The sequence below is a fragment of the Euprymna scolopes genome, chromosome 41, assembly GCF_053919585.1.
Source record: "Euprymna scolopes isolate OS-2025 chromosome 41, ASM5391958v1, whole genome shotgun sequence".
Classification (NCBI taxonomy): domain Eukaryota; kingdom Metazoa; phylum Mollusca; class Cephalopoda; order Sepiida; family Sepiolidae; genus Euprymna; species Euprymna scolopes.
This window is the reverse complement of record NC_136522.1, coordinates 31167433-31181376: the sequence shown is the minus strand read 5'-3', so window position 1 is coordinate 31181376 and position 13944 is coordinate 31167433.

Below are 13944 nucleotides of genomic sequence, written 5' to 3'. Positions count from 1 at the left end.
GCTCAGCATCAAATAACGGATGTGCGATTGATAATTTGGAAAATCTCTTTCTTGTCGCATTATACGCCATTCGATCCCTGTTGTGTACTGCCACGAATGCCACCCCACATGAAAAGTTTTTACCTTTTCAGTGACGGAGTTCAGCGGGAACTTCACTTCTATCTCAGATCTCTCGGTCCGGACTGTGTTTCTGAGACGACATGTGCCTTACGAAGTAGAGCTCATAGAGGTGAACCTCAAGTACGCTCTAGTACAACATGCGGATAGTATAGCCTCTAATGCGTCTCTCGCACCTGCCGGAAACGTACCAGGATCGTGGACAACCCCTGTAAACAGGCTACCCCCCCCTGGAACTGAAGCCCCCCCCCCCACGAAGATCATGACACTGAAATTGCTCGTGACACATCGTCTAATGACACTGTCTCCGTTGGGGCTCCGTCAGACACTTCGAATGGGCCAACACCTGAATCCTTGACAGATAAAGGATTAGCGCTGAAAAGCGTGTTCATCCAGAGACTATGTCTGACGCAGAATGGTCTGCTCCTCTGAGAATGACACATTTCAGAGCAAGGTATTTTAGAGCCCACAGACAGGCTCGCATTGAAGAGCCTTTCTGTTTGAGTACTCTGACACCGAATCATGGACTGCCGAGGCGGCCACTGCGAGATTGTAGGGAGCCTGGACATTTAAGGGACTTTCTTCTTTATATATATATATATATATATATATATATATATATATATATATATATATATATATATATATATATATACGATCATGACAATGGTTCAGCCAACTAGTTATGAACAATTAAAGATCTTGTTAGGCAATGTTACTTTAAAGAATATCTGGTCCTTAATGAAACAGAGAAAAGGGAATTTCACAAAAATTTCAGTTTGAAACAGTCACAAGCAAATTGCAGAATAGTGTGTCAACGTGATTATACCATGTATATATATATATATATATATATATATATTTGTGTGTGTGTGCGTGTGTGTGTGAGTGTGTGTGGGCACGAGCGTATTATGTGTATATATATATATATATATATATATATATATATATATATATATATATATATACATTTGTAAATACATATTTGGGTAACATACCTCAGAGAGATGAACGCCTCTGCCATGTATAGTTCCGGGAAATACTTGGGCAAAGTGTGGCATACATTAGCCTCCCTCTAATGTTTTCTTGATCGCTACCATACTGCTGAGGCATGCATGACCAACCCGAGTGTGGAATATGGCGATAGAAGCATGGCGACGTGGGCAGATCTAACAAGTTGGCAGCATATTTTTTTTTTAATTTTTTATTACATTTTTACCCCAAACAAGGCAAATTGCCACTTTGCTGTAGGGGGCTACTATCAGGGGCAACAACTACTAGGGTACTATGTTGGGATTTGGGCAGCAAGTTGTCGGTTCACGTTGCACTTGAACTTCTGCATGTCAGCACGGTTGGGGAAGCAGAGACCTGGAATGGAATTCCAGAGTCTAGCGGTTCTGCGGAAGAAACTACTGGAGTAGAAAGATATTTTACATCTAGGGATCTCTACTGTGTGGAGGTGGGATTTAGCTGCCTGTCGGGTTTGTCGATGGTGTCTACGTCGTGGGGCAAAAGTGTCTGCAGTTCGCCAGAGCATTCATCATTAAAATACTTGTAGAACAGGCAGAGGGATGCAACATTACGTCGATAGGACAGAGGCTGAAGCTTAGATGCCAGTTCAGGGCTTATCAGATTTGTGACTCTCTTTTGAACGTTGTCTAGGAGCGAGAGACTAGTAGCAGATGCACCAGCCCAAATGTGACAGCAATACTCCATACATGAGCGAATGATGGCCTTATAGAGGTACAGGATACTTTTGGGTGTTAGTAGTTTTCTAGCACGGTAGAAAGAACCTACCTTCTTCGCAGCGGCCCTGGCAACGCTTTCAATGTAATTGTTCCAACTCATGTTTCCTGTGAACGTTAGGCCAAGCAGTTTGAAAGATTTACTCTCAGACAAAGAGTCACTGGCAATTGCTATTGGTGGCAGAGAAGGTTTCTTGTAACTATTGAAGGAAACCAGTTTAGTCTTGGCAGCATTGAATGTGACCATCCATTTTTGTCCCATTGCACTACAGATTGGAGGTCATCCTCTAGTGTTTTTGCCATTTTTTAGATATGTATTCATTTGTTTTCCTATCATGCCTGTTATAGACTGTGATGTCATCAGCATATATACCCATCACAGAGGCAATTTTGTCGGGGAGGTCATTAATGAATATTGTTTAAATTTGCACAAATGTAGCAGAAGTTTCTCTTAACATTGTTATTTTGCCTACAGTAGATGACAGGGCTGATTCCGGTGGGGACTTCTGTGTCTTAGCAGCCCTATTAGAGAGTGCACTACTCACCCAGGATTCTGGGAAGATGCTTAAAAAGGTGCATTAAAAATTGTCGATGGATTTCCGTAGTGTGAATGGTACAAAAGGTCTGGGGTATGACGTTGATATATCACACAATACGAATTGATCTTTTCCTGATATTGTATATTTTTTAATTCTGAGAAGGACTGTATTTCAGTATCTGCTGTTTGGGCGTCTGCAAGTGCTGGGAGGTCGTACATGTCGATTTGTACAGCAAGCGTTGGGCGTGATAGACAATCTGCTACAATATTTTGATCACCCTTCACATGGGCAATATCTGAGATTAATTCTGTGATTATGGCTAGTTGCCTTTGTTGCCTATCCGATTTTGCTGGTTTTAAACTGTGAAATGCGCCGCATATTGGCTTGTGGCCTGTTAGAAGTAGTACTTCGCGACTTTCAATGAGGTGGCGAAAATGTAATACAGCCAAATAAGCTGCTAAAAGTTCACGGTCGAAAGTAGAATATCTTGTCTGTGTTGCTATCAGTTTCTTCGAGAAAAATCCTATTGGTATAGGGCTTCCATTCACGACTTGATGTAAGGCAGCACCTACTGCATATTTGCTGCTGTCCGTGACAAGTTGATACTGTGTGCAGCTTGGTTGAGGATGGGGTAATTCCGTTAGCTTACTCAATATTTTAGTCATGGTAGAGAAGGATTCTTTTTCTAATGTATTCAAGGTGATTAATCCTTTCGGTGTTAGTCGCATTCTCTCAGATAAAGGAAAAACTAACTTTGCAAATCCTGGTATTAATTTTCTGTAAAATCCTACCATACCAAGAAATTTGCGTAGACTTTTTGCATCTTTAGGGCACGGAAAGGATTCTATTTCTTTTACTTTATTTGCAGTTAGTGTAATTCCGTTTGAGTTAATTTTAAAGCCTTAGAAGTCAAGGGCAGTTACGTTGAAAATCGATTTGGAGAGTGATTTTTTGAGATTGTTTTCTTGAAGGATTTGGAAAACTCTGTCGATATCTTTTTTATGGGATTGTTCGTCATTGCTGAAAATGAGTATATCATCGATATATACGAAGACACAGTCGATATCTCGAAAGATTCTGTCCATATATCTCTGAAAGGTAGCCGAAGAATTCTTTAAGCCAAACGGCATAAATTCATATTGATATAGTCCCATTGGCGAAATAACTGCAGTTTTTGGAATATCATCTGGGTGCATTTTAATTTCATGATAGGCTGAAATTAAATCAATTTTTGAAAATCGTTGTTTATCAGCGAGTTTAGTAGCAAAGGAATTAATATTAGGAATGGGGTATCTATCACTTTTAGTGATACTGTTTAAAGCGCGGTAGTCTCCACAGCAGCGATATCCTCCACTCTGTTTAGGTAATAGATGTAGTGGGCTTGACCATTCGCTGTCTGAAGGGGTTATTACTCCTTCATTTATTAGTCTCTTAAATTCTTCTTTTGTAGCAGTTGGCTTTTCAACAGACAGTTGTCTGGATTTAGCAAAAACTGGTGAGTGACTACCTGTGTCGATTCTGTGATAAATACCGCAGTAGTTATTGTTTTTGTTGGTGTGAGGAGAGATAATTTCTGGGTATTTATCTAAGCTTGTTTTAATAAATGTGTGTATATTTGCTTCGTTTATGACCACATTTACAGGAACAGTAATGTTTAATAACAACTTCTTTTTAGTGGTTGTTGTTGGGTTATAAATTGTCCTGTTTTTGCAGTTGATAGTGAGGCCAAAGTTATTTAGAAAGTCAATTCCGATGAGGGGATTGGTGATATCAGCGACCACGAATGTCCATGAAAAGGTCCTTCTTAAGCTTGGTATTGCAATCTCCATGTTAGCTTGGCCGTGGCATTTTATTTTCTTTCCGTTGGCAGTAGTGAGTGATACTGGTGTTGGGTATAACGTCACGTCTTTTAACGCGGACGTCGGTATTATTGTAAAATTGTTATCCCTATTCTTGCTTTGATTTGTAGTAGCAGCGAACTCAAGGGGACTGACACGGTTCGCGCTATTAGTTTTCCGAAGCTGTTGGTGGGGGTGTGGGTGGACGCGAGCTTGGTAACATTTTGATGTTCTGTTTCTTTGGCCATTTACACCACGGTTTGCTGGTTCTTGCCTGCTCAGCAAAGTAGAGGTGCGCTCTGCATATTTTAGTGTTTTCTTCTGGGAAATAGGGTTTTATTCCTTTCGGTATACGGACGTTTTTATTCCTTTCTGTGTGCTGCTGCTGAGTGGTGAATGCTGTTGCTGTTCCATTCATATTATTTAATAAGGGCATTAATTCGTCCGCTAATTTTCCAAGTTGGGATGAATTTAGTTCTTTTTGAGAAGCAATGACGAGGGAAATTGTTGCAGGTAAGACCTGAAGAAATTTATGAAGAACAATTTCTTCGCCGATGCCTATCCTTTTTGTTATAGAGAGCATCTCCTATAAATATGCTGTTGGACGGCCTGTTATTGTGTTTGTAGACATTAACTTGTCTAGCAACTCAGGCTTCGTTCTTTCATTCGCTTCAATTAAGGAGCAGTTCAGTTCCTCATAGTCCTTTTCGTTTAAAATATGAAGCAGTATTTTTGTTACCACCTCTGCAGGCAGAGCTGATATGACCGTATAAAATTTTGTTGTCGAATTTGTAATGTTCGCAGATGGATTTGCGCTTCCAGAATGGAAAACCAGCCATTCACTGCTGTTTCCATGAATTCCGGCGGTTTTATTGTAATTTATTGTAAGTAGGCTTCTTCTATTTTAATTTTTTTTTGTGTATGTAAAAATATATTCTAGTATTTTTTTTTAACCGAAAAAAGGTGGAACAAAATATGGTTTGTTTTACTTACGTCGAAGGTTCTCTTTGAAAACGTTTGTGACGTGAAATAACAGTTACTTGTAATTTTCCTGAAAACTCCAAAAAGTGTTTCTTTCCTTTCAGTCCTGGGTAAAATTAGTTTGTTCCTTGAGGTTGTAATGTCCTTTTTTTCGGGTCACCATTGTAATATTTGTTTATTGGTTGTTATAACTGACAAAGAGGATACAAATATTAGCTTGAGAGAAATATTTTATTTTCTTAATTTTTACATACTTTTAGAATTCTGTGTCTGCTCTTCGCAGGACACGTGTGACAATGTAGAAGCCTGGAGACTGACTGTCCAATCCTTTTTAGGTCAATCATCGGTCAAAGAGAGAGAGAGAGAGAGATAGAGAGAGAGAGAGAGAGAGAGAGAGAGAGAGACAGAGAAAAGTGTATGTGTGTGTGTGTGGGTGAGCGAGCAGCAACAGCAGAAGAGAAAAGGGAATAGATTTTTGGGTATCTTGGTTAGTTGAGTTCTTTTAGAGAAAGAGAGGATTAAAGAAACAATGTCTTTTCTTCATGGAAGTAGTATGTGGCCTGGGGTCACTTAGGTTCACTCCTACAGATTTGTCTGTTTAGTTCGTGTCGACGGTCGGTATTCGTTTTAGCACCTGCATTGTTGTCACTATCACTGTTCCTGCTGGTTTGTGTTTATTTTATGCAAATATGGAGGGAAATGCGATATAACAGTCGTATTACTTTTAATTCCATTATAACTATCATGTTTTTACTTTTCTCAACATTACAGTTACACTAATGGTTATTATTATTTGTCTTACAACTTTTACTGTTGTTATTTACAATTCCTTTTATTAGCGGGGTTTAAGTTCTTAACTTCTAGGCTAGCTCATAAAATGTTTTCCATCTTGAAAGATTTCTCAATCATAGAAACATTTTTATTTCTATAATAGGGCTGGAAGCACATTTTCTTATACGTTAATTAACGTGCTTTTAAACATTGCTTTCTATTAGCGAGAACCTCAATTACCACTTCAGAAAGCACTTGGTGTATGGCAAAGAAAAATTTTAAAGAAGCGAAACAAAACACAACCTAACTTCGCAGTGGAATGTGTAATATTCAAAGATGAAGATGAATGTCAATCACTGCCCGGCCTACTGTCTATCATAAAAATGGGCCTTGTGGAGATAAAATAGAAAGTTTTCCACCGTGTTGCGGCAGTCAATCTAGAGAAAAAAACTATAAGAAGATGTTTGATGATCAGCTGGGTAAACTGCCGGTTATTACCACCTTCTAGTTCAAACCTGATGTAATACAAATTGGAGGATACCTATACCCATACGTTCTGAACTGAAAAAGGAGTTAAGTTGACTTACTCAATTAGGAATAATTAAACCAGCAGAAAACCCACACAGTGGATTAGCCAACTTGTCATTACAAGAAAGGAAAATGGGATAATGAGGATATGCCCGGACCATCACAAGCTTAACAAAGCACCCATACTAGATCACTACACCATACTAATTCTCGAAGATGCCGTTCATGACATGAAAGGTGCAAAAATATTCACAAAAATAGACCTATCATCAGGATATCGGCATGTTGAGCTCGATGATACATCCAGGGACCTGAGAACCTTTCAGATATGCTCTGGTCGATATTTTTGGCGTCGGTTATTATTTGGCCTGAACTCCGCAGCAGAGATCTTCTAAAGAAAGTTGAATTAACAATTTCAAGATATTGAAGGAGTTTCCATTATTGTAGATGATTTGATCATTTATGGGAAAGACCATGAAGAATATGGCAGTTCCGCAAACTACTCCAGAAATCCTAAACAATAGGAGTAAAACTACCCAGAAAAACTAGAGAATGTACCAGCAGTAATAATCATCACTGTCATGTGGTATCACTAAAAATAGCATTGGAATCGACCAGAAAAAGTGAGGGCTACCAGTGATATGTCAGCACCAGGAAACATTGGAGCTCTCCGCAGATTCCTAGGCATGACAAACTAGATAAGAAAATTTATTCCAAATCTTGTAATAATGACAAAACTCTTTCAGAACCTGATTAAAAAAGATGTTGCGTGCACATTGTTAGATTCCAAACAAGTAGTTTTCAACACTGTAAAAAAAGCAATTACAAACTCACCCATTCTTACATACTATGACCCCCACAAGAAACTGACTGTTGAGAATGATGCATGTGAGTATGGGTTAGGAGCAGCACTAACACATGTCGGCAAACAAAGATATGCACAAATTAAGAAGGAGATGCTGACAGTCATATATGGTCTAGAAAAATTTCACCACTATATCAACGGAAGAGAAGTGGAAGCTTCTATTGGCCACAATATCAATCAGCAAAAAGCCTCTATCAAAGACAACCAACTAGCTACAGCTACAGAACCTCCTGCTGCGGGCCCAGCAATACAACTACACACTAAAGAAAGATATCCCATTGGCAGATACACTGTCACGAGCACCAGCATATAAGCCGGAGTTGGAAGACGTTACGTCAGTGAATAATCTGACAGTGCAAGTGATACAAGACCACATACTTGCAGAGACTCGCCAAATGACAGTTGAAGACTCCAACATCAGAGCACTGTTAGAAGTAATCGCTAAAAGATGGCCGAATGATAAGAAAAGCCTATGCAATTCGATCAAACTGTTCTTCGATTACAGAGATGAACTCACTATACAAGATGGATGCCGGCTACTTAGGCATAAATACATGTCTGCAAAGAGCGAAGTACCTTATATTTTGACCAGAAATGTCTAAAGAGATTAGACACTACAATGAAACCTGTGGCACCTGCAGAACATATGCAGACCGCCAGCCAACAAAAGCACAAATCATAGCACCAGTCCCTGAAAGACCTTGACAAGTAGCAGCGAACTTCCTATCATGGAGAGGAACAGCTATCTAATCACAGTAGACAGACATAGCAATTTCTTGGAAATTGAAAAAACTGGATGCACCCACATCTGAAGTTAAGTGCAATTCGCACGTCATGGAATGGCCCTCAGTTTTCATCATACACGTTTTTTTTTACACGTGCACTTCTAAGAAAGAAACTTTGTTTATGGAATCTACGTTTTGATTTAGGCACAAATAAACAATGGGGAAAATTATTGACAGTGGCTTCAGCTAGATGGGTGTTTATCGTGAAAGATTGGAGAGGGGGGACCAGAGATTGGTGCTCAGACGAGTACTTGCCATGGAAATAAGGATAAAACAAAGACAGGTTCGCAACGTCTCTTCTGTGGGGGAGAGGTTGCAGGGATGAATAAAGGGCATGCCCCACTAAGCCTATTTTGTGCTCTGTCAAGGCAGGATAGGCTGTTTTTAGCAGCTCCTACCCAGATGTCGCAGCAGTACTCCATCATTGGACGTACTTGGCTTTTATATAGATAGAGAATTATATCACAAGTGAGATATCTTCTGGAACGGTAGAAGGATCTCACCATTTTACCAGCGACCTTGGCAACAGACTTGATGTACATGTTCCATTTTAGATCAGGAGTAAAGGTCAAACCCAGAAGCTGGTCAAAATATGGAGCCTCCCCAAGACGAGAACCATTCATTTCAATTGATGCGAGATGGGGATCAGAGCGTTGATGATGTAAAGATAGGAACTTAGTTTTAGATGCATTAAAGATAACCAGCCACCTCTTCCCCCACTGTACTACGCGCTCGAGATCAGAGGAGAGAGAATCAGAGAGAACTTTGTCATTTACGGCCTTTGATTTGTTGCCATAGATGGTCGTGTCATCAGCATAGATGTCAACGAATGATTTAAGTATGTGTTTTGGGAGATCATTAATGTAGATCAGGAAGAGAGTTGGGCTCAGGATGGATCCCTGAGGGACTCCAGCATTAATACTGCGGGCCTCTAATTTCTGCCCATCAACCACTACTCTTCTGAGCCTATCAGAGAGAAATGATTTAATAATCAGAAAACATGTCCAGTTATAACATAGCTGGAAATCTTGTGAAGTAGGCCTTTATGCCATACATTATCGAAGGCCTTTGATATGGCAAGAGCAATTGCCCTAGAAAGGAAGCCTTTGTCAAGAGATTCGCTAATCCTATGAGATATAACTGTTAGCACATCTGCTGTAGATCTAGCAGAACAAAAACCATATTGCATGTCACTAAGAAGGTTGTTTCTGCTGAAGTGGTTGACTACTTCTCTGTTTATTATGGATTCCAGCAGCTTACTCATGGCACACAGGAGACTTATTGGTCTGTACTGAGAGGGGGATGAGCGATCACCTGAATTCTTAAATACAGGGCATACTGATGAGGTTTTCCAGAGTGTGGGGACGCACTTCTCCTTAAGGCAACGCTTAAACAGTTTTGTAAGTAGTTGGGAAAGTTCTGGTTGAAGCATTTTCAACACTATAATTAGAATGCCGTCAGGGCCAGTTGCTTTACTGGAATCAAGGTTCTTGATTAGCTTGGCGACATCATACACGGATATTAGTATGTTGCATAGCATGTTGTCTGTTATAGGAGGAAATACGAGGAGTTGATGGCCTTGGTTGCATAGGGTAGAATTAGCTGCCATGTTCTTGGCAAATAGTTTGGCTTTGTCTGATGCTGACGAGATGATCTCAGGTCCATTGATGATGGTTGGGATAGAACGTGCACTTTTGTTCAGGATCCTGTTTGTTATTTGCCAAAACTGGTGGGAACCAAACCGCTGCTAAGCTACTTTGGATTTAATGGACTGAGCATATAGCTCTCTTTCATTTTTTATTACTCTTTTACATTTGTTGCTGGCAGTCTTGAAAGCAGCTTTAGTTTCAGTGCATCTATTACGTTGGTAGCTATGGAAAAAGTGATATTTGTGTGCGATGGCAGTAGCACATTCTGGGGAGAACCATGGCTGGTTGTTAGATTTTTGTTGAAATTATTTGGATAGTATGGATCGGTGTGTGCTTACAATTAACCATTCGGTCAGGCCTCATACTATAGAAGACACATCCTTTTTAAACATGGAATGCAAGGGTAGATCAGATATAAATGTACAGAAGCTATCCCAGTCAGCCATAGAGTATCGATATACAGTATGGTGGAGAGGTACGTCTGAAGACTTATTACATTTCATTTTTATCTTAACTGATATGACTTCATGGTCGGAGGATCCCAGAGGAGAACATGAACATAGCTTAGGGGAAGTTGTGAGAAAAAGATCTAGAAGGCTTGCATACTGACCGGTAGTATCGGGCACATGGGTGGGTTCGTGAACAATCTGAGTGAGGTCATAGGCAATGGCAAAATCATGACAGAACCTTTCCTTCATCTGCCTTATTTGAGTGGGTCAACCATTCCACATTATGGACATTGAAGTCACTGCAAATGTGAATGTTAGCCGAAGGATGAGCAGACAGGATGTGGTCAATTTTCTCAGATATACTCCTAAAGATAGTAACGCCGCTGTTGTGGGGGTGATAGAGGGCAAATATAAATGCGGTGGTGTAAGCAAGTGCAACACGGAAGCACATATAAGGTAAATTAGGGTCTTCTCTGGAGAAGATATCCCTACCACATGGAAAGCCATCTTTAATGTAGGCACATATTCCATGCCCATGGCGATCTTGGTGGTCAGATTTAGCTGTTAAGTTAGAGTATCCTTTAATTATGAACTCATCTAGGGAAGTGGTCGGCCCTATGCCACATCCTGTCTGCTCATCCTTCAGCTAACATTCACATTTGTGGTGACTTCAATGTCCATAATGTTCAAACAAATTTCAAGGAAATAGCTGTTCAAATACGAAACAATATCACCAATATTGAGTTACAGAGATCTGCTGATAACAGCACAAATTATTTTTGCATAGCTCATTCCCTAACACAGACAGTGACATTCCCGAGCCATCGCCTCACTTCTACATGTGTTCTTAATTATAGTATCCAAGGTTTATGTGACAAATGCCCATAGTCCACACGGGAATGCTGTTCACCTTGTAATATTGGTTATCATCCTAAGTTCTCTACTTCAAGCAGAAGAGCCATTGTTAAAAATGTTAAGATGCTTCAAAAAAGCTGATTGGGAAGCCACTAGAGAACGCATCAGAGATGCTTCATGGACTAATATCTTTTCTATTTCTACTGAAAAGTGTGACGATGAGACAATCGAATGGTGCAAAGCAGGCATCGAAGCACATGTTCTCCTACATGAGAGCCCAACTTTCAAACTCCTTGGCCTTACATTTACAGGTAACGTGAATTGGAACATATACATTGAGCATATTGCCAAGACTGCTGCAAAGAAGGTGGGCTTCCTCTACCGTTCTAGAAGATTACTCACACTAGAGAGCATTCTATATCTTTACAAAGCCACAATTCACTGATATATGAAGTACTATTGCCAAATCTCGTCTGGTCTGAGACACAGTCCCAAAAAAAGAGTCTCAAATCTAATAGGTTCCACACTATTGGCCACGCTCCAACCTTAGTCATCACTGCAAAATCGCATCTCTGTGCCAGTTTTACAAGTATTTTAATGGAATGTGCTATGACGAACTCATAGCACTTGTGCCTCTGACTAATGCAACAAGCGGCAAAAGCCCACCCCTTCACTATTGAGGTCCCTAGATGCTAGAAAACCTTGACTCCAGGAATGCTAGACTTTGGAATTCCCTCCCTGTTTGCTTCTTCCCTGACTGTCTGGAATTCCCTCCCTATTTCCTTCTTCTTGCTGAAGTTTAAATGTAATATGAATGGACAACTCGCTAGTTAATCCTCTGTTAGACATGATATAAAATAGTATCCCCTTTATGTCCAAGAGGCAATATGCTTTGATTGGGGTGAAAAAGATTGAAAAAAATGTATTTACGAATATTTATCGTCCGTCTTTGTATCATGAAGATTTTTATCAACATTGATATCAAAGGCAGACACGATTTTATGCACCTGCTTGACCACTTATCTCTCAAATTTCCGATCAGATCTTAGAATAAAATAAAAACACAAAGTAAAATGAAAACATTTTTTATTGTGGAAAATATTTTTATTAGTGTACAAACATTTTAGAAAAAATATGAGTAATATATTTGTTTATTTGTATTGAATATTAAAATGTATTTGTATATTTGTAATAAATGTTTATTTGTTAATTTGCAAATAATGTTAATATTTATTTATCTATACTAAATACTAATTTGCGATAAAAGCCAGTTACGGTTTCATTTTTAGTAAATTCCCTTTCCATCTTTTCACAAACATTCACCAGTTTAAGAACTTTTGAGATGAGGATTAATAATTTTTATTATCTTGTTTATTCAAACTAATGTTCTCATCCTGGATGTTATTCTCATAATATTTTCAGAACTGATTTTATTGTGCTTTGATGACAGGGGTCGAGGGTTACATCAACCAAACCGTCGCGCAAATAACAGCCGAGATGAGAAGTCCGAAGAATACAAATAATATTACAAATCAATCCTCATTTCAAAAATTCAAAACTGTAATATGATTTTACTGTGCTTTAACGTCATTACCCTGATAAATATTAGATCCTTTTACTGATCCAGAAAATTCCTGCCCCAAATAGAATCCTCTATTTATATTAGAGCCAGATACAAAAAACGGAGCACTGCTGCCACATCCGGGGAGGTGCCGCTCAGAGCACTCTTCTCTGCCTTAACAGAGTACAAAATTCACTTCAAAATCTATTAGATCTGTTTTCTTATTTATATTCCCTTTCTCACAGAAAAGACATTGCTAGTCTCTTTCAACTTCATACTTATTTCTATGGAAGGTACTTGACTGAGCTCCAATCTTTAGTCCCTTCTTGTAAGACATTCACAGTAAGAACTTGTATAGCTACCACAACGAACCCCCCCTTTCTTTTTTATTTTCTTAGCGGCATGTGGGATTTCTATGGACATAGCTTCCTTGCAAAAGTCTGTTCATGTTTGGAACTCTTTACCATGAGACTGTTTCCTTTCAGATTAACACATAAATATCTTCCAATCCGATGTCAATAAAGACTTGCCATAAACTGCACCTATTAGTAATCAAATTTAATTTATACTATTGTTGCCCATCTTTTGGATGACCATAATTCCATCTTACTAACCCTTATCCTTTAGTAGCTCTTGGCCTTGGTAGGAAATGCCCCAATATTACTCCCGCCTCCGAAAAAACCGCTTTATGATAAATGTTTGGACATGATGAATTCTGATTGGGTAAACAAGTCACGAGTATCTATCACCAGATCAGTTGAGAGGATATAATTTAGTAGATTAAAACCCCTGGCTGACACACACACACACACACACACACACACACACACACACACACACACACACACACACACACACACACACACACACACACACACACATGTTTTTTTTTTTAAATTTCCACAGTCAAATAATTATATAATCTCTTTGATTCTGAAAATTATATATATATATATATATATATATATATATATATATATATATATATATATATATATATATATATGTATGTATATATGTATGTGTGGTGTTCGATTATAAAAACAATATCAATATAAATGTGTAATATTTATTTATTTATATTTGTGTTATAGAATATCAGAAAAAAATCGGTACTGTCGTTTTCAAATCCAACAAAACTGGAACCAGCCTCTGGTATCCTATGTTGGACTCTCTTCAGCCTTTTCAGACAGATATAAACAGAGGATGAAAAGAGGCTGACATAGGCGACCAGAGACCGGGTTCGTTTGTGCTGGATTTG